The sequence below is a fragment of the Pteronotus mesoamericanus genome, unplaced genomic scaffold (assembly GCF_021234165.1).
Source record: "Pteronotus mesoamericanus isolate MK-2021 breed Mesoamerican mustached bat unplaced genomic scaffold, CSHL_Meso_final contig_20, whole genome shotgun sequence".
NCBI classification, from domain to species: domain Eukaryota; kingdom Metazoa; phylum Chordata; class Mammalia; order Chiroptera; family Mormoopidae; genus Pteronotus; species Pteronotus mesoamericanus.
In genome coordinates, this window is record NW_026555085.1 from 12,369,914 (window position 1) to 12,392,791 (window position 22,878).

The following is a 22,878-nucleotide window of genomic DNA, read 5'->3' on the forward strand; positions in this document are numbered from 1 at the left end:
TGATTTGTACTCAAAAGCCAGTCTGTGAATTTATAATGGCCATGAGCCTACCCAACCACCAGGATGATTAGGTCAGCTGGCCAGAGCACAGCTTCTTAAACTGCAGTACATTAATAACCAAAGGATTACTCGGTGAAAATGGAATTAAGGCCAAAAGAGTTGGATGGTCTGAAGATCTTTTACTCAATCTATAGCAGTGTTTGCATAGCAATGATAATAAAGCTTAGTCTCTGGCGAGTTGTTACTCTTCTCTGGAGAGATACTTGGCCTGCCACAGCGGGAGGAGCTGCGCCCCGGCCAGTGCTGGAAGGAGCTAGCTGGCGGCAAATTGGTGTATTCGAGGATCTTTTGGTTGCAAGAAACAGAACTCACTCAGAGATGAGCAAGTAAAATGGGGAATAAATTATAAGGAATGGGAATCTTCCCACCCCAACACTAGAAAGGCCGCCAGGTCTCTTGGGGCTGACAGCATCAGCAGCGCCTGCCAGGGGCCACTGGTGCCCGGTGGTGTTGGGCCAGGGAGGGCCATGTGGTCAGGCAGATGCACCCAGGGCTGAGGGTAATTCCCAGGGTGCAGTATGGGGTGCTCACCAAGGTGCCTCCCGCCTGAGCGTACTCAGTTGCAGGTCCGACTGCAGGCACCGGCCAGGGGTGCACCTCCAGTACCCAATGGAAGGAGATAATGGGGCACCATTACGGAAAAGTGCCAGATGCCTAGTTGTCCTCTGGCGATGAGGCTGAGGGGGCCAACGGTCTGAGGTCAGCCTTGGTCCTGAACTTCCTGCCACCACCCCTAACCCCTTCTGGTTTAACAGTCTTAGCGCTGGTAGAGGCTGCAAGAGAGGTCCCACGCTAGGGAGGCAAGGACCCATTTTCTGGCCAGTGTCTGCCTCTAGCTCATAGGGTGCCTCCAACGGTGACCTCCTTTTCCTCTCTGGGCCTCAGCTTACCTCCCTCTAAAATGATGGGTGAAATTAAGGACTCCCCAGCCTCCTCTGTCCATCCTCCTCATCCATGGGTTCATGTGCTTGGGTCCATGCAGACAGGACACCCTAGAATGTCCAGAATTCATAGTCAGGAGCCCCCAGATTCCTAAAACGCCCTGCCAGTCGTCGCCAGTAGGAGGACCTGGGCCTTTTCCAGGGCCTGTGAAAATGTGTAGGACCAGAGAAATTCACAAAAGGAAACTTGCAGAATAAAAATGAATGAATGTTTAATTAAATGCTTTTATACTTAATATGCCAACTTTATGAAATGTTAGATTTGGTCTTTGTAAAAAACATCATTAATCTGAAAATAATTTCTAAATTGGATTTTTCTCATTTTGTGTGGGAGGACTATGGGGAGTCAGCCAGTGGTGACGCAGGTGAGTTGGAGGGCCAGAGAATTTAAAAAGCAAAGTTGCTTTTTCAGGAAAAAATATAGTCTTGATCCAAGACACAGGTGCATTTTACCATTTAATATGCCTCCTAAGAGGGCCTAAGTATGCGCATTCTTACAGCAGCATGAACTGATCAGGACATTGTCCCTGTTGTTCCCTGAGCAGGATGCAGGTCACCCACAGGGCCTGGATTACAGAATCCTAAAACTTTTCTGGACTCCTAAAGTCCCTAGACCCAGGGTTCCATCCCCATGTCTCTCCTCTGCATCCTGCTCCCTGTCCTCTGATAAATCCAATTCCATTGTCCAGTCTCATCTCATAACCCCCATGTATGGCATGGCAGCCATCTCAAAAAAAAAAAAAAAAAAATCGGGTATTTTGCTTTCCACTCTTCGCTCCCTCTACACCCATTGAGAGTCTCTTCTTCTCCCTGACACACTGGCCTTTCTGTTCCCATCCACTTTCAGGGTCCCATCGTAAGCGCCCCAGAATGATGGCCTTGGCCCCAAGTCTTTCCAGCCTTCTAGCCTGCCCCCTGCAGCTGACCCAGTTTCCCAAGTACTAATACCAGGAGGGAGAATCTGATTGGTCTAAGTTGAGTCAGGGGCTTTTCCTTAACCTAGTCAGGCTGAAGATGTGATATGACAGATTCTTTGAAAAAACAAAATGGTAGTAAACAATAGATAATTCTAATATATTGTTATTACTGTTCGACTCTTCTAGACTTCATGAATAACGTAGTGGGTTAGTTGTCTATTGCTGTATAACAAAGTCCCCTAGAATTTAGCAGCTTAAAACAGCAAGGATTTATTATATCAGTTCTGTGGGTCAGGAGCCCAGGAACAGCTTAGCTGGGTGTTTCTGCCCCAGGGTCTCTCTTGAGGTTGTAGACAAGCTGTGCGGTGGGGTTGCAGCCATCTCAAGGGTGGCCTGGGGGATAATCTGGATCCGGGACAGGCAGAAGGCCTTGGTCTTGGTGTGTTCCTCCTTGGGTCCAACTTCTTTGCACCGACTACTGGCTGGAGACCTGTTTTTCAACATGTGGGTCTCTCCAGAGAGGGGATGTCCTTATGACAAGGCAGCTGCCATGCCTGCCCCCAGAGTGAGTGTTTGAGAGGAAGCACTAAGAAAGAAGCTGAAGTGTTTTATACGCTAACCTCAGAAGTGCCGATCACTTCTGCCCGCTTTCTCTGGTCACACAGACCAACCCTGGTACAATGTGGGAGGGCGTATACGACAGTCGCAATACTGAGAGGTGTACCAAGCAAGAGGTGAGGCTCCTTGGGAGTCACCTTGAAAACTGGTTACCACACTCAGTCAACAAACATTTATTTAGTGCCGACTGTGTGCCCAGTACCGGGAATTGAGAGCTCTGTGACACGGGTTCCTGCTGGGGAGCACCCCCCCACAACACAGTGTGGGGAAGCCTTACAAAAACACAATGTTGTTTTGTTCCCTGAGCTGTCACCTCTGTCCACTCATCTTTCACACTGTCACGACACTGATCCTCTTGGAATTCTAATCTGTTCATAGCTATCTCCTATGTAACGGCTCTTTGCCTAGATGTTTTTAAAAAATTTTTAATCACCCCCCACAGTGAGAAATACATTTCATATCACCAACCAGTACATGCACGCATAGACACATTTATAACAGAAACAAATTTCACAAACTTACGCTGTCACTACTTGCCATGTAGCCTGATAGTTTCTATTCTAGGCTATTTCACTTTTTTTGAAAGCTGGTCACAGTCTCATGAATTTCACAACCTATTGCATTGTGACCTGCGGTGTGGAAAGCAGCCTAAAGAATCATCCATGCTCCCTGCCATGAGCTGCAAGCCCCATCTACCTGCCTGCAGCTCCCCCTCATTTATATTTGACCATCTCCCATTACCCTCTCCCCCCTGTAAGGTTCCTCTACCTAGAGCTCTGCCCCCGTTTGGAGAACTCTTACTCATCCTTTAAAACCCAGCTGTAAAGTGTTTCCTCTTTCCCTCTCTCCTTGGCCAGAAATGTCTGCTGCCTCCCGTGGCCCCCAGAGCACTGCAGTGACACTTGACTGACTGGCAGCTTTCCACTTCCAGCCGGCTCCTAGGGCCAGCCCTCCCAAGCCTACAATATATTTTCATCGAACCACTCCAAGTACGTTTCCGCGGACATTGAGCAAATTAGCATCACACAAATGACGATGCTGCAAATGAGCGGTGTGCAGAGTTGGGGGGGTGTTGCAGGCAGGTTTCCTGTTAAGGGAGCCACGTGCTGCAGAAAAAGGCTCCCTCCCCCTGCGGGCCGCTGTTTCGCCCGCGCATCCATCACAGGTACAATTCGCACCGGAACTTGCCTCCCGGGTTCATTACCGCGGTTCATTTTAGCTGCTCTGGTTTCTTTTTGGTTTTTCTACTTTTTTCATTTGTTTGTGTTGATGGGGACAACCTAGTGAGAAATGGAGCTTTAGGCAGTGCAGATAGAAAGGCCTCTGTATCTGCACCCGCCCTGCGGGAGGGGGTTTCCTTTCTGAAGTGGTACGGAAGGAGGGTTTTGAGGTTTTTGAATATTTGCTTCTAAGTATCTTACATAAGTAAGAGATTTGTTTGCCCACATTTGCAGTCTTTGGCAAGCTAGCAATCCGACAAAATATTTTCTGGTTGGTTTTGCCTGTATGTGGTTTTTATTTTTGAGGGGAAAAAGAATCCTTGGTTAAATTGTACTGAAATACAATGGCTGTTATTAAAATTTGCTATTAACTTAAGGGTTGAAGCTAGTGTGAGTCCCAGGCCTAGCTGCCTCTTGGACTCGAGTCACTCACTGATAGATTATTCTGTGAACCATAACCGGAAAAGAAAAAAAATTGACACGAGCAAAAGCTCTTAAATTATTCCTTCACCAATATTCTCATTTCTGCATTTGTCATGGCTGCATAAGTGCCCCAGGATATGCTGACTTGGTTGTGGTGTGTGCATATCTGGGAGGGAGGTGAAAACAGACTGTAAACAGATAATTACTGTAGAGTGTGATAAATAGTATAATAGCGGTATGTATCACATGGTATTAGAGGGAGTCATTTATTCACTTCAAGCAGTATTTTTCAAATGAGGTTCACCCTCATTAGTGATTCATAAAATGCATTTACAAGGTAGCTAATAGCATTTTTTTAAGTGAGATAAAATAGAATGAAATATATCAAGTTGCATCCTCCAAAATGTTTATTTTTTAAATTTTATTTATTTATTTTTAGATAGGGGGGAAGTGAAGGAGAAAGAGAGGGTGAGAGACATCCATGTGAGAGAGAAACCTCACATCAGTCACGTCGATTGATGGGTAAGCACCCAGACTAGGGACCAAACCTGCAACTCAGGCATGTGCCTTGGCTGGGAATCTGACAGGCAACCTTGTTTTTCAGGACGTTGACCAACCAATTAATCCACACTAGTCAGGGCCTCCATAGTAAGTTTAGATAGTGTTTTTCTAAGCCATTGTTTCAGTTATATATTTATTGCATTGCAATGTGAAATACATTTCTTGGTAGTGAGTCTTAGGCAAAGATGCTTGAAAGCCACTGCTGCAGGGGATGAAAGAAAGCTTCCCAGAAGCTTTTTGAGCTGGGTCTTGGAGAATGTTGGACCTGCCCCAGAGGAAGGGCATTCCAGGCAGAGGGCAAAGGATATGCCCAAATGTAGACTAGGTTGTTTAGGGTCAGGATGTTCTCTGTGATTGGACCACAGGGTACGGCGGGGGGGGGGGGGGGGGGGGAGACAGGGCGGTGTGGGGGGGGGAGGCAGTAGGAGGGGCTGGAGATGCCCCTGGGGAGGCAGGTGGAGCTAATTAATGAAATTTACAAGCAGTATGTCTCAGCTCTTCTCAGAAATTCCATTTCTCTGGTGATAGGTTTGGTCTTGGAAGAAAATTGGTTGACTGGAACTAAAATTGGCAGACCAGCAAGCGATAAGGACCTGAATTTAGGTGTAGGTGGTTGGTGGAAAAGAGGGACTTGGATTTGAGGGGGTTTTGGAGGTGGGTTGCGTGGTTTAAGGCAGATGAGAGAATGAGAAGGAAGCATAGACAATCCTAAAGTAGCTAGGTAGGGGGTTGGTCTATGAACATAGAGACTAGAGAGAAGATCAAATTCTAGAAGGGAAATGATTATTTGACTTTTGGTTTGTGCTCATGGTAGGTAGGGCAGGAATAACTCATCAAGTGTCCACCAAGCCCCACATGAACTACACCTCAGGAGTGTACATTTCCTTTGCTCTGATTGCCCATCTTTAAACAACCTCCTCCCAATTGTCTTAGACCTGACTCAGATTAATCTAACTCACAAGGGACTGATAAATACACCCAACTGCTAGTTGATCAGTATGATTTACAGTGAGGCAGATGTTATAAACCTTTTTGGGTACAAGAGTACTTTTAAAAGGTTTTTAGTACTTGTACCTTGCCTCACCTTTTACAGTATCAGAGTACCTGGAAAATGGAACTAGTAATTCAGACATTTAGGAAAAAGAGAATGGTGTGGTCTGCAGAGTATTTCATGTGGACTCTTAAAATACCTGACTAACTCTCCTGAACTCAAATTAAGAATGTGGCTCTTTAGTGCTTTTAGTGATCAAAATGCTTATGGAGGTTATACTTCCTCCCCCCCCCCTCCCCAAGTCATCTCTGAGGGCTGGTTCCTTTTTCAGAGGTTCCACGTCTTGGTCATTTCATTTCCAGAAAAGACACTGACATTTATTGAGCAAGCCCCTTCACTTGGGTACTCTCTCTTAGAGGTTGACTTTCTCACCACATTCTGAGGGTGCTTTATAGGTGTACCCTTCAGCCTATGCAACCTCTCTTCTGCTGCCTCTACAATCCACCATCCTCCTGCGCATGGAGTGGAAGGAAGGCTCTGTTCTGGGGCCCGGGAGCTGCTGAGTGACACCTCCCAGCTATGCCTTCCAACAGCATGTGGTGCCCTCCTAACCTGATGACTGTCCTCCCCCTCACATCCTCTGGGGGAAAACAGGCTAGATGTGTAAGACAGCAAGGCCAGTGGGAGTGCTGAATGCTTCTTTCCAAAAAACTGTTCTGCTTGTACTCCTTTTCCGTGTACTAGAAGCTTGTTAGGAGTTAGGTTTTTACTTTAAAGCCCGTCAAGGAAAATAACCAGCTTGAAATATGTCATGATTAGAGAGCCTTAGTCTCTACAAAGATGATTTGAAATGTTTATCCATGTATCAACTACAATAATAACATAGACATAGTATTGAAAACATTTGTGATCACTCCAAATAAATTTCTTGTTTAGTATTGCTTTGAAAACAATTCCATGTTACTTCTAAGAATAGTATTAATCACAACAATAATGGCAACTGTTATTGATATTTATTCTATATCAGACACTAAAGCCAGGGATTTATATACCTAGTATCATTTAACTGTCCCCCTATCAACTGGACATATAGGTATTGTTACTTTTATTTTACAGATGATGAAACTGAGGTAAGTGAAGTAAAAAAAGGCCGAGAGCACATTGTTAAAAAGTGGCAATGATAAAGCTCTAACTGATGGAGGGCGAGGGGAGAACTAAACTATAAGGCTATACTGCCTGTGATCAATTGAGTAATGGCTTAATATGGTTCAGGGAGACTTACTGTACCTCCTTAATATGAGAAAATGATACATAATTAATAAATAATACATGAATAAACTCTGTTTGATGTACTCACAATGGTAAACCTACTTTTGCCCACCCTGGCATATAGGCAGAGGCACTCATTTCTTATATTCTTGTATATCTTGTCATGGGACTGTTTCTCTTTCATCACACACGTATTAGTTGTAAGCTAACTATATATAAAGTACTCTGCTAGGCCCTTAGAGAATGGAAAGCCTTTGAGGAGCTTCCTATCCAGGAAGGACGTAAGAGAGATGTAGGAGGTTGAATCACATGAGATTGCTACCAGGAATTTACATGGGAAGATTTTACATGGTTCAACCTGACACACAACTAAAATAAGGTGCCATGATAACATTTTACATGCACTAGTTCCTGAATCCTTAAAATAACTTTCAAACATGGGTACTATAATTACCCCCATTTTATAGATGAGGAAGTTGAAGCACTGAAGGGTGAAGTGACTTGCCCATAACCACACACCTGGTGTGTGACAAAGGTGGAATTTGAACCCAGGTCAATCTGAGTACAGAGCCAGTGCACTATAGCCCGTATGTACCTAAGTTCCTCTAGGGGAACGAATAAAGGTATGCACTTTATTTATGCACATTGAGATTTCTTACATTTTTATTTCACAACCACTATGTAGAACACTTACTAACTCATCTGGTATATTTTGGGATTTCTGTGATTGGTACACATTTGGTCTAGCATTTGCATTCACTCTGAGAATGGCCAACCAAAAAGGGAAACATTTGGAGGGGAGAATACAAAAAAAACAAAAGCATTTTCACTGTTAATTGTTATGTGGACACTGGGCCTGTTTATTTGGAGGCTCAAACTCAAGCGAGAATATTTCAACTATAATTACATCTTCCTTTTTTTTCCTGTGTCCAGTTGTCTTTCTCTCTAGGTCACCTACACAGATAAGAACCAACCGGTGACCATTTAATTGTACATAATTAAATTATAGACAATACAGTTAAAGTTACTTGCATATAGTAAGCCATTTTAAGAATTTTCCTCTTAAAAGGTTTTCTCATCTTAACATTTAGATACCAAAATCCTGTCTATATCAACCATAATTTAAATTTTACATAGACAAGCCTATTCCTTATTTAAAATGTTAAGTTTTTAATCACATGGGAAAAATTAAGAAGTTGCTTTTTGTTTTGTTATATTAAATGATTTCAATTTTGGGGGTGCCTGGTAATCTGAAATTCTCCCCACTGCTGTCCCTATATTTTGCAAACCCCCCCCCAAAGTTTAAAATTAGATTCGACAACTGGCATTCTCAAAGTAGGTATTCACGAAGTACAGGGCTGCCCCTCTGCCATGCCGCAGCACTGAACCCTGTTTATATTAAAGCAGCAAGGACTGCTTGTTTCCAAGGTCCTTTTCAGAGGTTGAAGAGAGGGTGTTTTAGAATCATCCTGACCTGGGTTTCCCCCACCAGCCCTTACTAGACTGATGACTGCGGGCAAACGACTAAAGCCATTAGGAGACTCCTCTGCAAAATCAGAATAACTAAGCCTATTCTAAAGGATTTCATGAAGGCTCAGCTAATAATATATGTAAGTATATAGGAGGCACTTAGTAGGCTGTCAGTAAATGTCAGGGCTCTTATATTGGACATTCTTTTAAAAGCCTGGAGTATCCACACTCTATGGGTATATGAATTCATTTTTATTTGGTGATCTTTCAAAGTCAGATTTGTGTTTCTTTGGGGTTTTGGCCGACTTGGGAGAATAGCTTTCTGAAACCCATAAATATTTCATTGGAGCTGTGGAGCAACAGCTGTAGAACTTGCTTGGTGGGTCCTAATTGCAATGAATAATCCATGGACTCTTTTTGAAATGTAATTCTTCAAAATGGTTATTATAATTAAATTCCAACCAATCCAAAGGCACTTTAAAACATGTTTAAAATTTTCCCAAGCCAATTAGAAAACTGGTTGGTCCAACTGTCAGGTGTAGAGAAATATGCTAATTTATGCAAAGACTACTGTTCCAGGAAGGCCTTGGCTGGCTGTGAAACACATGTGAGAAAACACCTCGATGATACTGTGTGATACAAAATCACTGAATGTATTTTTAAGGAATGTTTAAATACAACACATACATTGTGAAGGACAGAGTGGCAGTTACTAGAACAAGATATGGTGTTTTGTTGTTTTTTTAAAGATCTGTCTTGAATATGACAACATTGTATGCCAAGCTTGACATTTATTTTGTGCAATATGGTATAGCTATAGTGTCCTTACATACGCAAGCAAGGTGCACTTACCATTATCTTTTCTGATGCTAAGGGGGATACAGAAACTAAACAATAATTTCATGTAAATAAATCTAGGGGTAGTTTTATTTAGAAGTCACTCAATATCTGAGGAACATAGTTTTCAGCATTCTGTTTATTGCAGGACTCCGTTGCTGTATGCATTACAAAATAATTTAAAATAATTTTGGAACATTTCAGGGGCTCACGTACGTATTTTTAAAAACCTGAATCACACCTTATACAATTCATCCTTTATCTATCCTTGATGTTTATTTAAACTAAAAGACAACAACAAAACCCCCACTATATTTTTGTGGGCATTTACAGGAAAAATAAATGTAGTTAATCCAGACCACAAAGGCACCCCCTCACAATCCACACTATCATAATTAACATTTACTTAAACACTCTCAATGTGCTAGATGGTTTATGGAGACTCTCAACAATGAGATTCGAGATTTAAAATGGGTGGTAATTACACTTAAAAGGTTGGGTAGCTCCTTTTTTAAGATGGGGGATTATGTAACATAAGTTACACAAATGTGGTGATAAAGGATATCTACACATAAAGAGAAGGCAATAGGATTGGATGTTTTGAGTGTGACATTTCCTCACCTTCATCTTGGCGGATAAAGTTGTTTTGTCTTGTCTGTTTAATGGTGATATACAGGTTTCACAGATAAGGTTTTTTACAGCTTTTTGGAATGGAAAGAGTGGTGCAAATGAAAGTTTAGTACATTTAAAAGTTAGAAAGAATCAGTTATTTGCCAAATAACTAAGTTAAAAGTGACCTTTTAGTTTTTCTTAAAAGCACATGCGGAAAAAGTATTTACTGGGGCTTGTTCTAATAAGAGTTCTAAACAAATATTGTTATTTAACACCCCCCCCCTTCAAGCTGGAACTGGAGAGTGTGTGTGTGTGTGTGTGTGTGTGTGTGTGCGCGCGTGTGTGTGTGTGTGTGTGAAGGGCGCCTGCGGAGAATAGCACGTATCTTGTAGATTTTCATTATTTTAAAGAGTCAAATAAACCTGTTTCTTTGAGTAAACCAGTACATTTCTGAAGTTAAAAAAATCCCAATGGAAACAGGAAATAACATCTTTGGAGCTTGATTTTTAAAAAATTTTTAATTAAAAAAATTTTAATCTTAACATCTTTTGCTAGGCGAGAACCGGAGTGTGGAGGTAGACGAGCAGACGAGCGGTTTGCCCGGGCGCAGAGCATGAAGGCCGGGCGGGCGCGGGGAGCGGGCGCCCGCCGCCCGGCGCGGGGGTGAGCGAGAGAGAGAGAGCGGAGCGCGTGTGGCCGGCGCCGCTCGGCCGGGAGCTCCCGCGCCCGCGCCCCGCGCCCCGCGCCCGCCGCCGCCGCCGCCGCCGCCCCTGGTGCGATGGCGCAGAAACCCCGTTGACAAGGCACTGCTTTTTCATGACGGTGAGTTTCCCTTTGAGTGTATTATAATTTTGTGATAAAAATTTCAAGGAGAAAAAAAAAAACACACAACCTCCTTCCTCTGCCTCTTTCCTTCGGGGAGGGGACAAGCGAGGGAGGGGGGACTGGAGGAGATCTATCTCCAGACAGACAGAAAAGAAAGAGGAGCAAATTAAACACCGAGTTGCCAAAACCAGGATATTAGGTTTCAGCCCAGAGAGCTATTGGCTAAGGCTGTGTTTTTTTTTTTTGGGGGGGGGGTGGGTTTGTGGGTGGGTGATGGTGGTGGTGGGTGGATGTTTAATGGACACGGAGAAAAGGGGAATCGAGTGTTTATGCCTTTCCCAGCGCCGCCCGGGCCCCGGGAAGACCAAGTTCAGAGTCTCGGGCGGGGGCGCGGGCGGGCAGGGGATGGCGGGGCCGGGCCGGGGGCGCCGCGGCGGCGTGGGGGCCCCAGTGCCTGCCTTTTTTTTTTTTTTTTTTTTTTCCTTTTCCGCGGATGCAAATTTCTGGAGCGGGGAGAGGGAGAGCCTGGGAAGGGGGGTGGCGTGGCGGTTGGTGGTGGGGTAGGGAGGGGAGGGAAGCCTTTTAATGACTCATTGATTGAGCCGGTTTAAAATTAGTTGTGTGCGCGAGTGTGAGTGTGTTTTCCGCCCCCCGGAGCCGCCAGGAGCAGGGAAGGAGGGAGCTGGGCTCGGCAATGGGAGGACGGCGCGGCGGGGCCGCGAGCAGGGGGCAGGGAGGGCCAAGAGTGACGGCGGACGAGGAAGAAAAATCAGCTTTTCCAATCTCCTCCCCTCTGTTTTTACCCCCCCCCCCCCTCGTTTCTTTTCTCCCTCGGAAGCTCTTGGGTGTGAATCGCATTTTCTTTCTTCTCGGCAAAATGGACCCCGCGTCTCGGGGGTGGGGGGAGGGGAGAGGGTGGGAAAGGAGGCGGTGGCGGGGTCTAGGTTTATTTTTCATCCCGGTTTCCTCCTTGCCGCTTTTATGGGCGGCCGCGGCGAGGAAAGCGAAGGCCGGGCCGCTGCAGAGAGAGCTCGGGGCCAGCCGCCCGCCCCGGCCAGCCCCCCGGTCCGCTTCTTGGCGCGCGCCTGCCAGCGGGACTGCCCCTTCCTCGCCGCCTGACCCCGGAGCATCGCCGAGGACCCGCAGCCCGGCCCGGACGAGCCCTCGCGGCGCGCGGAAGACCCGCGGCCCAGCCAGGCGCCTACTGCGGGGCCCCCGCGGCCGGGTTGAAGAGGAGGGAGACTCTCCTGGCACTATTTTGGCCGACAGTGCGCGGGCCCTATGCGGCCCGCGCCCCCCAGTCGCCCCGAATGCGGGATTTTGAAGAGGGCGGGTGGCGGCGGCGGTTGGAAGGTGCTAAGATGGCGCTGAGCCTGGCCGATCGCCAGAGCTGGTGGCGCAGTTGCTCCGCGGGCGCCATCTTTCCTGGCGGTGCAGGCAGCGCCCTTCGTGGGCGCTTCGCTTGCCCGGGCGCGGTGAGGCGCGGGGAAAGCGGGAGCCACGCTCCGGGTGCTGAAAGCGGCCAGTGGGGTCGGGGCCACCCTGCCCAGCCGGGGGCTTGCGTACCCGTTTCCTTACCCAGGCCCTCAGGCCCAGAAGACGAGGTCGCTGGCTTAGAGGGGGAAGGGGCTGGGGCTGGCGGCATCCGGCTCCTTACCACCTGTGTTTGAAGGAAGGCGTGGGCTGCGGGTTCGGGCTGGCCGCTGGTGGATTCCCTCCCTGACCCCGCATCCCCGCGGCCAGCACTGAGGTTAGGGGTTCCCGTCATCTCTCCTGCTGCCTGAAACTGGACGGCTTTGTCTCCCCTGACCTGGCTGCGGGCAGGGCATTGAGGCTTTTCTTTCACCCTCTTCCCATTAATTTTGAGAGTAGAGTGAAACCAGGTTACAAATTGCAAAAAGAGCCCAGGACAATGACTGTCTTCCACTAACATGGTTCTCTGTAGCTACCCTACGTTAGTTTTATTTTTTTAGTTGGTTGTATTTTAAAATAACCCCGGAGAGGTTTATCTAGTTGTCAGATTGTGGGAAGGTAATGGGTTCCAGTGATGTGAAACTTCTTGGCGGCCTTCATATTATTCCCAACGGTAGTAAATCAAAAGTGTCTTAGAACTGTGATCTGAAAAATTGAACTTGCTTTGACTCACTCTGAGACTTTTCGCCCAGTGTTTGGGGTAGTCTCTCTCACCAACCTAAGGCTTTTCGGCTCCCTGACTCACTAGTGTTTCCTTAAAAGCATCCATGTAAGTATCAGTCCTGTAGTAGCTCCATATGAAGAGAGGTGTAGCTTTTAACTGTTACTGAAAAGATTATTGGGAGGAGGAGAAAGTCTATAAACCTTTGATCTCTTTAGGAGTCCACAGAGATGGGAAGTAAATAGTTAATTTCTAGTGGCTAAAAGTAACACAGTAGCACCAGTAAGTGTATCCTCGTGTTTTGTAAAAAAACAAACGCTATACAGTATGCAAAGAACTGTGTGTGGTGCTTGCTTTAGTTCCTATTTATTATATCATCCCTGCAATATTGATTTTATTTATTTTTTATTTTTTTAAAAGATTTTTAGAGAGACGAGAAGGGTGGGAGGAAGGGAAACATCCATGTGCGAGAGAGACACCTATTGGTTGCCTCTCCCATGCCCCCAACAGGCCGGCCGCCTCCCAGGCAGGTGCTGCCTCCGGAGCCCAAGCAGAGGCCCTTGGGTTCGCAGGCCCACGCTCAGTCCACTGAACCGCACCAGCCATGGCTGCAGTATTTATTTTAGTATCTCTTTACCAGAGAGGAACTAATGTTAACCTAGATATTCAAGGTCTTGCGGATTTAAGGGGTAGAATTGACATTAGATCCCAAAAGCCACGTTCTTGGCTCTGACCCGGTGGTTTCCAAATTGGAGCATTAGAGTCCACTGGGGAGAAGTTTTTAGAGATTTGCAACATCACCTCTTCATTGTTTATTAGGGCTAGTGTTGGGTGTTTTTTTTTTCAAAAGCTCTAATATATTAGGCAGTTTCAGTTTTATGCTGACCTTTCAACTTCTTGATGTTCCTGAATCCCTCCAATTTTGAAATTCTGGCCCATCCAGGACCTCCCTGTATCGGAATATGTACCAGTGGTCAGAGTTGTGCTGAAGCTCTTCAGATGGTCCCTGCGTGCCGCAGATACGCATTCAAAACATCACTATACTGTGCTGCTGGCCCTTCTAGAATGGGAACATGAGACTTGGTCCATATCAGTCTGCATTTCAACAGTTTATTCCTTGCACCATTCTTATTTTTATTTTTCTCCTGTAACTGCCTCTTACCAAATTGTTAAAACTACTTTCTTACAGAAAATCCTAAGGTTAAGAGCTCAGTACATTTTTAAAAGCCTACTATTTCATTCTACTGAGAAGCTAAATAACACGGTCCTTTAGGTCTAGATGTACCATCTAGTTTAGTCAAGGCAGTTATGTTAACGAAAATACAATTGATTCCGGGATTGATAAATTAGGGATAGGGTAGAAAAGATCTTGAAATAAAAGTCTGGAGATAAGTCCTTGGAAAAAGGATTTTTTCCCCTTGAATTTTGAATTTTATTTTTTGGGTTTTGGGAAGTAAGATGGGGAAGTTATTCTAAACATGAAACCTGGTAACAGAATATGCATGCGGACACAAGGTTGGGAAAAAACATCAGCACCAGTGGTGATGAATAGCCATCCTGACCAAAATGAGAACCCAAGTTAGTGATGAAATCATTAACTTCTCTGGAGCAAGGACCACATATTTGACTGACTTTGTACTTCCCTTTCTTTATTCTCAAGTCACTTTTCTCCTTAGTAATTGCTAGAGGAAATGGTTGAAAATTTGATTTTTTGATGTCAAAATTTATGCCCACCTTTTAAAATTTTTGGAAGGACAACTGTTGAATACCTGTGTACAGTCTGTGTCCAGTCTAGACTAGTGGGTGGGTGGAGTTCTAGTCTGTGACCGCCGCTGTGGCTTTTCTCCCCTTGTTTTTCATCGAAAATGCCCAAGTAATTACATTCTTTGACTAAACTCCAATAAAGCTTGAAAGGAAGAGAAATCTAAAATCTGCTTAAAAAGAGAAAAAGGACTCATGGACATGAACAACAGGGTGGTGATCACTGGGGGGAGGGGGGTATAAGGGGACTAAATGGTAATGGGGAAAACGGTAAAGAGTATATATTTTAAAAGTAAAATCTGCTTAGAGGGAAACAGTAGCTTCCTTATTTTAAAGTAGCCTTTAGTGAAATTCAAGACAAGATCTCTGCCCTCATGGAACTTACAGTATAGTGGGGGAAACAATAAGTAAACAAGATAATTACAGATTAAAAAAATTATTAGAAGTTAATAAGCTGGCAGATCTATCTAAAAGTGTTATGGGGACTGACTGGCTAGTAAAAGTCAAGGAGCATCTCTGAAGTGGTGACATTTGAGTTGGGACTTGAAACATGAGCTTGTGTTAGCTGTGTGCAAAGCTGGGGAGAAGAACCTAGCTTGGGGACAAGTGCAAAGACCAGAAGAGCTGAGAAGGTCATGGGTGTTAGAAGCAGGAGGAGAACAAACTGAGATGGAGTTGGAGAGATCTTACAGGACCTCTTGTATTAGGCAGTACCCGGTATGGGGATTTTATTTCAATGAGAATGAGAAGCTTTTGAAGGGCTTTAATTAGTGCAGTGATATGTTTTTGTTTTGTTTTTAAAAGATCATAGGCTGTTTCGTGAAGAGAGGAAGCAGAGAGGGCAGTTATGAGACTTGGAATAGTCAGCTCAAGATTGATAGTATCATAGGTGAGTACAGAGGCAGTGCAGGTGGAGCAGAGTAGGTGGTGGGTTTCAGATGTATTTTGGAGGTGGAATGAGAAGTATTTGCTTAATGGGTTGGCTGTGGAAGGAGAAAGGATTCAAGGATGGCTTCAAGATTCTGGCCTAAGCCTTGGGGGCTGATGGTGCCTTTTGCTAGTTGCAGAAGATGGGAGGAGCAAGTGGGGAGGGGTGGGTAACAAGATGTGTGTGTGGAGCCTGTGAATGCTTTTTGAAATATTTGTGAGACATCCAAGTGGAAAGTCAAGTATCAGTGAATATTCAAGTTGAGCTGAGAGGAGTGGACATAAATTTTGGGACTCACTAACATACGCATGGTATGTCATGGAACTGGTTGAGATTATTTGTGATCACAGAGGCCTCAAGATCAAGCCCTAAAACACTTCCAGTGGCTAAAGGAGACTGAGAAGTTTTGGCCCTTGAGGTGGGAGAGTGAGTTATCCTTTTCAAGAAAGAGGATGGTCCATCTGCAAAACGTTGCTGAGAAGTTGAACAGTGAGCATAGAGAAATGTCCATTTGAATTTGGCATTGTTGGGGTGGCTGTTTTGACGAGTAGTTTCCGTGGCACATGGGGATGGAAGCCAGATTGGAACACATTGAGAGGATGGTAAGTGAAGGGAACGCAGACCGCTTGTTGTAAAGGGAAGGCATAAACAGCATAGCAGTGATTGGGGGGAGAAACGGGGTCAAAGATCTTTCTTTTAAAAAAATGATGGGAAATAGAAGAGCATTTTCAAATAGCCTAATGAGAATAGGTAGTAGAGATGGAGAGACTAAGGCAGAAGAGAGAGAAGACTGCCAAAAGAACAGAGTTCTTTAGAAGGTGAGAAGGAATTCAAAAGACAAGAGGGTCTGCCTTCAGTGGAAGCAAGACGATTTGCAGTAGCAGGAGAGAAGGCAGAGAATATGAGCACAGGTGCAAGGAAATTTATGAATTGGAGGTAGGATAGATGGCTTCTGAGGCAAGTCTAGCAAATTAAAGTGGAGGAAGAAGGGGCATGGTTGATTTCAGGCTGAGACGCCTTGCTTCGGATAGCAGGGGGAAGCGAGTAGGATGGCTGGGCACACGGAATGCCTGGCCGCGGCTTGGTAGGGGCAGGGAGGAGGTTTGAATTTAAGGTGAAACCAGTCAACAGGGTTAATTGTAACATTCCGCTGTCACATAGGAAACAAAGAAAAGGCAGGTGATCAGTTCAACCAAGACTGGGGTTTTGTCTCCTAGGTGTGACAGAGGAAGAGAAGAGCAAGGGAGGAAGGGTGGTTGCAGAGCTGAACCTTGGAATGTTGTTAGCTACGCAGGACAGCAAGGGAAGCTAATGGGGGTGGTGGCCCTGAATTTACCCGTGAATCATTCTTGGTTAAAGATGAGTTAATGGGTATAGAATTTCAATTTGGGATGATGATCTGGAGCCGGATAGTGGCGACAGTCACACAACAATGTGTGTACACTTAAAAATGGTAGATCTTATGTATGTATTTTACCACGATAAGAAAAAAAAATTAACATTTAAACATTGAGGCAGGAACATATGTTTTTTGCCTACTACCTCAAACTCTTTGCAAAGTACTCTATTTTCTATGGAAGAAAATAGTTTTAGAAATCAAATGTCAACTTACCTGAGACCAAAGAGAGTATTCCCTCCTATCATGACCCCAAACTTGTGTGTGTTTAACAGCCACCTGTAGAGAGAGATTCCAGGGTAGGACCCAGGAATCTTACTTTGTTTCTCTGTTCACTGATGTAAGCCTTTAGCATAGCATTTAAAACAAGCTGGACATTCAATAAACATTTGCTGACTAACCACTTAGAGAACCCAGGTAGAGGAGAAAGATGGGAATCGAAGGGACATAGGTTTTAGACATAGGTGGAGATCAGTGATGCCTTATACTACCGAGGGATATGAGAGAAAAAGAAGAAAGACTATTGGATGTGATCAGTGTTAGCATTTAACATTCTGAGTGTAGATGATGAGAAAAATCATTATTTTGGGGAGGTGGGGAGGGAGAAAAGTAATTTTTTCTTTTTTATTGAATTTATTGGGGTATGACATTGGTTAATAAAATTACATAGGTTTCAGGGGTACAGTTGAAATAAGTATTGGGAAACCATTTTTTAGATTCAGACAATACCAAGTAGAAGTGTGCGGCACTCCTCTTAACCTCTTTCTCCATTCGTTCCTCTGAATATGCTGTCATTCACCTTTTCAAGAGATTCCTCTGTTCCCAGCTGTATATAGAATAAGTAATAGTAATGTGAAATTAGAGAACAGGAGAGTAGGGTATATGATAGGATTCAAGATATTAATAGATGTCTACAATTACTTGGAAGATAGCAAGGTCATATGTCAGGGATAGAGGCAAAAGTCTGAGTTTAAGGAAAGGAGTAAATTTGGAGAATGTATCAGATGTGGCAGGAAGTGGATAAAAGAAATGGTACTCAGCTGTGATGAGGTAATGTGAATTAGTAACACCAGATGCGTCTGTGCATGGTATGGTTCTCGGGATGAGTAACATTCTGTAGCAGAAGTGGAAAGTACAGTGGGCGAGGGGGCTGGCAGGAGCGGGTGGAGGTAGGTAGATAAGTGTGGAGAAGCGGGAGAGCTCACAGAAAAGGAATGGAGTGTGGACTCTAAAGGAAAGCCCTAAACTGGAAATCTTGTAAGAGGTACCTTGCTAAATGGAGATGGAGCCCAGGGTGCGGCTCTCCTGGGGAATGGCTTGCCGTTCGGAGTGAAGTTCAAGAAGCTAGAGGCTAATGTTAACCCATGTTGTAAGGGAAGGTGAACGAGGTCTTGGGGAGAAGCAGCTGGGGGCCTTGATTTGTTTGTTTTTTTTATTTGCTTTTCTTTATTTGCTTCCACTCAGGAAAAGATCCTGAGACTTCCCTGTACCAGGTGTTAAACCTAGGTTCTTCTTGAGCCTAATCAACTTTAATTTATATAGCTGTGATGTTTAAATTACAAGTTATTTTAAATAAAGTTGTAAAATTGAACATTTTCTGTTTTCGTGGGTTCTTTGGCTAGCTTGAGAACACGTTAAACACAAAGTACCTGAAATAAAAACCCTGAATGTGTAGGAATGAAGAATGAAAGGTATTGCCTTTCTAGAAAAGGCTCATTTCAGTTCAACCTAAATCCAGTATGCTTCATTATATCATCAGCAGTTAAATTTTGTGTCCTAACCTGTAATTCAAACATTTCACAAGGAAAAAAGTTGGGGGAGGAAATAATATTTGTTAAACCTCAATATTATTTTCAAGCCCTGGTGGGTTTAATATTATGAAATTCTCACACCAACCCTGCAATTGGTTTTGTCTCGATTTTCTAGGTAATAAAAACTGAGGTTTAGAAAGGATGAATAATTTGCCCAAGGTTATATCACTATGGGGCAGAGCTGGGATTTGAATATATACTGCAGACCAGTGCATCATACATGGTGCCATTGGTATCAAACCCATGTATAAATTTAATCTACAAATGACTGCCTACTAGGTAAACGTTTTGAGGTCTTAAAATTGGGTGACCTTTGTTTCAATAGAAGGAATAGAGAAAATTGGTGATTTCATAGTTAAATAAAAATTGTGACCAAAAAAAGGGATCTCTCGGGTTGAGAGGTCAAATTTTAGGTCAAAGCAGTTATTCTGCCCCTTCTGCAGATAATTCCATTTTTTATTTGCATAATATGATGAGTCAAACATGGGACCCATTTTGCCTCTCTATTTGGTAGCAACCAGAGATTATGAATCATATCTTTCACTTTTTAAAAAAATCCTAATTGGAAAAGAGAATCTTTTAAAAATAAGAACGTATTTAAAATTGATATTGTGTAGCTCACATTGTTCCTCTGCTTGAAATATTGTCAAGGTAAGCACAGTAATCATAGTACAGATATGGGAAGAAAGTATTTAAAATAATACAAAGTGTGATTTGCTTTAAAGAAACATTATTTTAAAGAGGTCATACTGTAGTTTGAATATATGACCTACCTATATTTATTCAGTTGTGGCCAGTGAGCTAACATGTCAAAAGTAATTATTTTTTTAACTCTACAAGAAAAGTTAGCCCTGATAGGCAACAGTAGTAAACGATGTTGAAACATTCTCACTGGGGATTCTTGAGTTCACTTGGGCCGACAGGGCTCTTGAGCATCATGTTGCTCACCAAACAGTCTGAGATAGTGCTTCATGCAAAGCTGCAAGAACTAACTAGAATTTTCTTCCTCACCCAGTGAGAACCAACCCTCTCACTCCTTATTAGTGGTAAGCCTAATTTAGGGAGATGAAGAATTTCAAAATCTTGTGGTAAGTGTATTGCGGGAGAAAATTTCAAAATTTGCTATGAAGACTAATGTCAATATTTTGAACATGAGTAAGGAGTATTGAGATTGCAGTTGTATGTGTTGAATCAACCATCTTTGAAAGTTGCTTATAGTATACTCGTTTTTCAGATAAGACTCCTTTTATTGTAATTTTTTTTTTTAAAAGATAAATCAGTTTATCTGATTTCTTGGTTAAGTTTTTATTTCAAAATTGGTATTCAGTGCTCCTTAGAAAATACTGTATAGGATTTGGGCACCCCCATCAGTGGATTTTTTAGCAATAATTTTCATTATATTTATTTTTAAAATTTTAAAGTTGATTTTAGGAAAAAAATCAGTTTACTGTTCCATTTATTTATACATTCGTTGGTTGATTCTTTTACTTATTTTTTTATTTTTTTAATTATTATTGGTTAATTCTTGTATGTGCCCTGACTGGAGATTGAACCCACAACGTTATCAGTTGTATCAGGGATAACACTCTTAACCAACTGAGTGACCCAGCCAGGGCCTTAGCAATAATTTTTAGTACCCTAAGCATTTCCCCTGAATTAAACAGAAAAGCTATAGTTACTGACTAAACTTAGTTTTAGTGTAATTTACATGAAGGTTTTACAAATAGAACTTAGAGTGGTTTATAATTTATTCTTTCAGAAATGATTTCTCAATAAATAGTAGAACTAGAGAAACTTGGATGCCATTTTGAGAGATTAAGTTTAAAATCATTAAATTTGTCTTCGGCAAACAAAAGTGTTACAAAGTTAGAATTAATATCAAGGAAAGTTTTCTAAAGCAAATTTTAATTTTTTAAATTGGACTTAACCTAGGAGGTAGAATAGATTTTTTTCCTAATATGGAGGAATGTCTTCAGATTTAAAAGTAACTCTTTCCATGTATAGACACTGTTAGGTTTTTTTCTCCTGATTACTGAGAGTAAAAGTTATTTTTGATTGTATGGTTTTGATTTGGAAGTATTTCTCCTAGGATTTAGAATAAATGAGTGAGGCTATGTTTAGATTTCTTTTAACTTTGATGTTTCCTAGAAGTGCAAAGGTATATATTCAGATATAGGTCCATTTATTCTTTCTTTCCATTTGTATTCTAATTCTGTGAGGAATGGGGAAATCCATGAACATCCAACCCCTTTTCTCCAGGTGTGACTGCACTTAAAAAAGGAAGATTTACAACAGGCTGTGTTTGGAGCTGCTTTTATCCATAGACCTCAAGATATTTTTTTTCAAATTTTAAAACTGTTTTACTTGTCCCTCTTTATTAGTCTGACTTTGTATGTCATGTGATATGTACTTAGAGTCATTTTTCATTATGCCATATATTATGTAGGTAAAACAACCTGAAAGTAGATGTCCAGAGAGCAGTACAAAGAAAAATGAAATTTGAGTAACCATGCCGTTTAAAACAGAGGGGTGGGGAGAACCTTAACTTGGAAATGTAAAATGAATAATGTGCCACACAAAACACCTAAACCATACCAGAGAAAATGTGTTTATCTTTTTTACATGATATTTTATGAGTACTAATACGTTACTATTCATTGTTTTTACATTTCCACTGTCATGTTAAAGTTTTAATCAACTAAGAAATTAGCAGGAGTCATGCAGGGTCTGCTCACAGACCTTCCCCACCAGCACACACACAGAACTGTGCGTGTGCTCCATACAGCCATGTGACTGGGAAGATCTTCCTTTAAGGGTAGAAGGTTGTCTAAACTGTTTTTCAAAAATGCTTTAGTTCTGTAATACACGGGTAGTAAAAATTTAGATAAGTTGTTTTAAAGAACACATTTTCTTCATTACAGTTAGATGCTCCCCAGTTAGAACTTTCTGCTATCATTAGATCAAAAAAAGTGACATAAAACCTATTTGACATTAACTCTTTATTTTTGTCACATACCACATACATTTCCAACTTATTTTTAAAATATGTTCTGTGTTTCAAATTACCTTACTATCAAGATGGTACCTTGACCCTGACTCTCAAGAGTGTCATCAAGATATAAGATACTGTAAGAGTCACAAAGCCTGTATTTTCTTTAAAGAGCATGACATGGATTTGGTATAATGTATTTACATTATATATGCACACCTCTAAAATATTTCCATCCTTTTAAAATTAATTTAAAATGAAATATTTGGGCTTTTTCTTATACTGCTTTCCAGAGTGTTTTCTAAATGGAATTTGAAAAGTATTACTGTAGTTATCCACTGTCAAAGCAAACGCCACTGCGCTGAGATTTCACCATCAAGTATTTACTAAGTGCTAGTTTTGTACAAGGCACTTGGAGAGTACAGGAACACAAAATCTAGCTAGGAGGATTATAGGTAACAGAGAAATACACACCAGTACATGGTAAGTGCCATATGAGTGGTATAAGTGAGAGCAAGGGGGAGAGAGTCTTTGAGGTGTTTGAGGGCATCCATCCATCATTCATACAGCAAATACTGATGAGCACCTAATGTATGCCAGGTGCCGCTCTAGGCTCTAGGATGTCTCAGTGAACAAAAGACCAAGCCCTCTTTCTCATGGGAAGACAAACAATAAATCTAGGTAAACTTTGTAGTAAGTTGAAGAATCAAAATAAAGCAAAATAAGGAAGATGTGGAATTTTGGGTGGGGTGGGAAGGTGGTCATGGAAGGTCACCTGAGCAGAGACTTAAAGAAAGTAAGGAGTGAGCCTGAGTATATCTGAAGGAACAGCATTCCAGGCAGAGAGCAGCCAATGCAAAGGGCCGGAGACTTGAGAATACCTGGTGAGTGCAAGGCGTGGGAAGTCAGCAAGGGCTACCGGCAGAGGTCAGAGAGGTGGGGGGGCTGGAGGAGAGTTGTGAAGGGCATTATATAGAAGAAGATTTTGAGCATAGAAAAGGATTTTGGTTTTTGTGAGGGAAATGAGGATACATTGGAGGGTTTTGATTTCTGTTTTAAAGGGATTACTCTGAGGCTTGGGTTGTGAATAGTTTGTTGAGAATAAAAGAACGAGA

The 22,878-nt window shown here is 42.8% G+C and overlaps 1 protein-coding gene across 2 annotated transcripts in view; it reads left to right on the forward strand.

Moving 5' to 3' along the window:
• Positions 1–22,878, forward strand: part of BICRAL (BICRA like chromatin remodeling complex associated protein) — a 96,640-nt gene that overhangs the window by 12,760 nt on the left and 61,002 nt on the right. The window contains exons 1-2 of one of the 2 annotated variants that reach the window (XM_054569367.1): positions 3,428–3,525; positions 10,475–10,741. The gene's annotated coding sequence lies outside the window, so the exon portion shown is untranslated. Of the gene's footprint in view, positions 1–3,427; positions 3,526–10,474; positions 10,742–22,878 lie in introns of those variants that run through there. The other variant, XM_054569368.1, reaches the window with a different exon arrangement.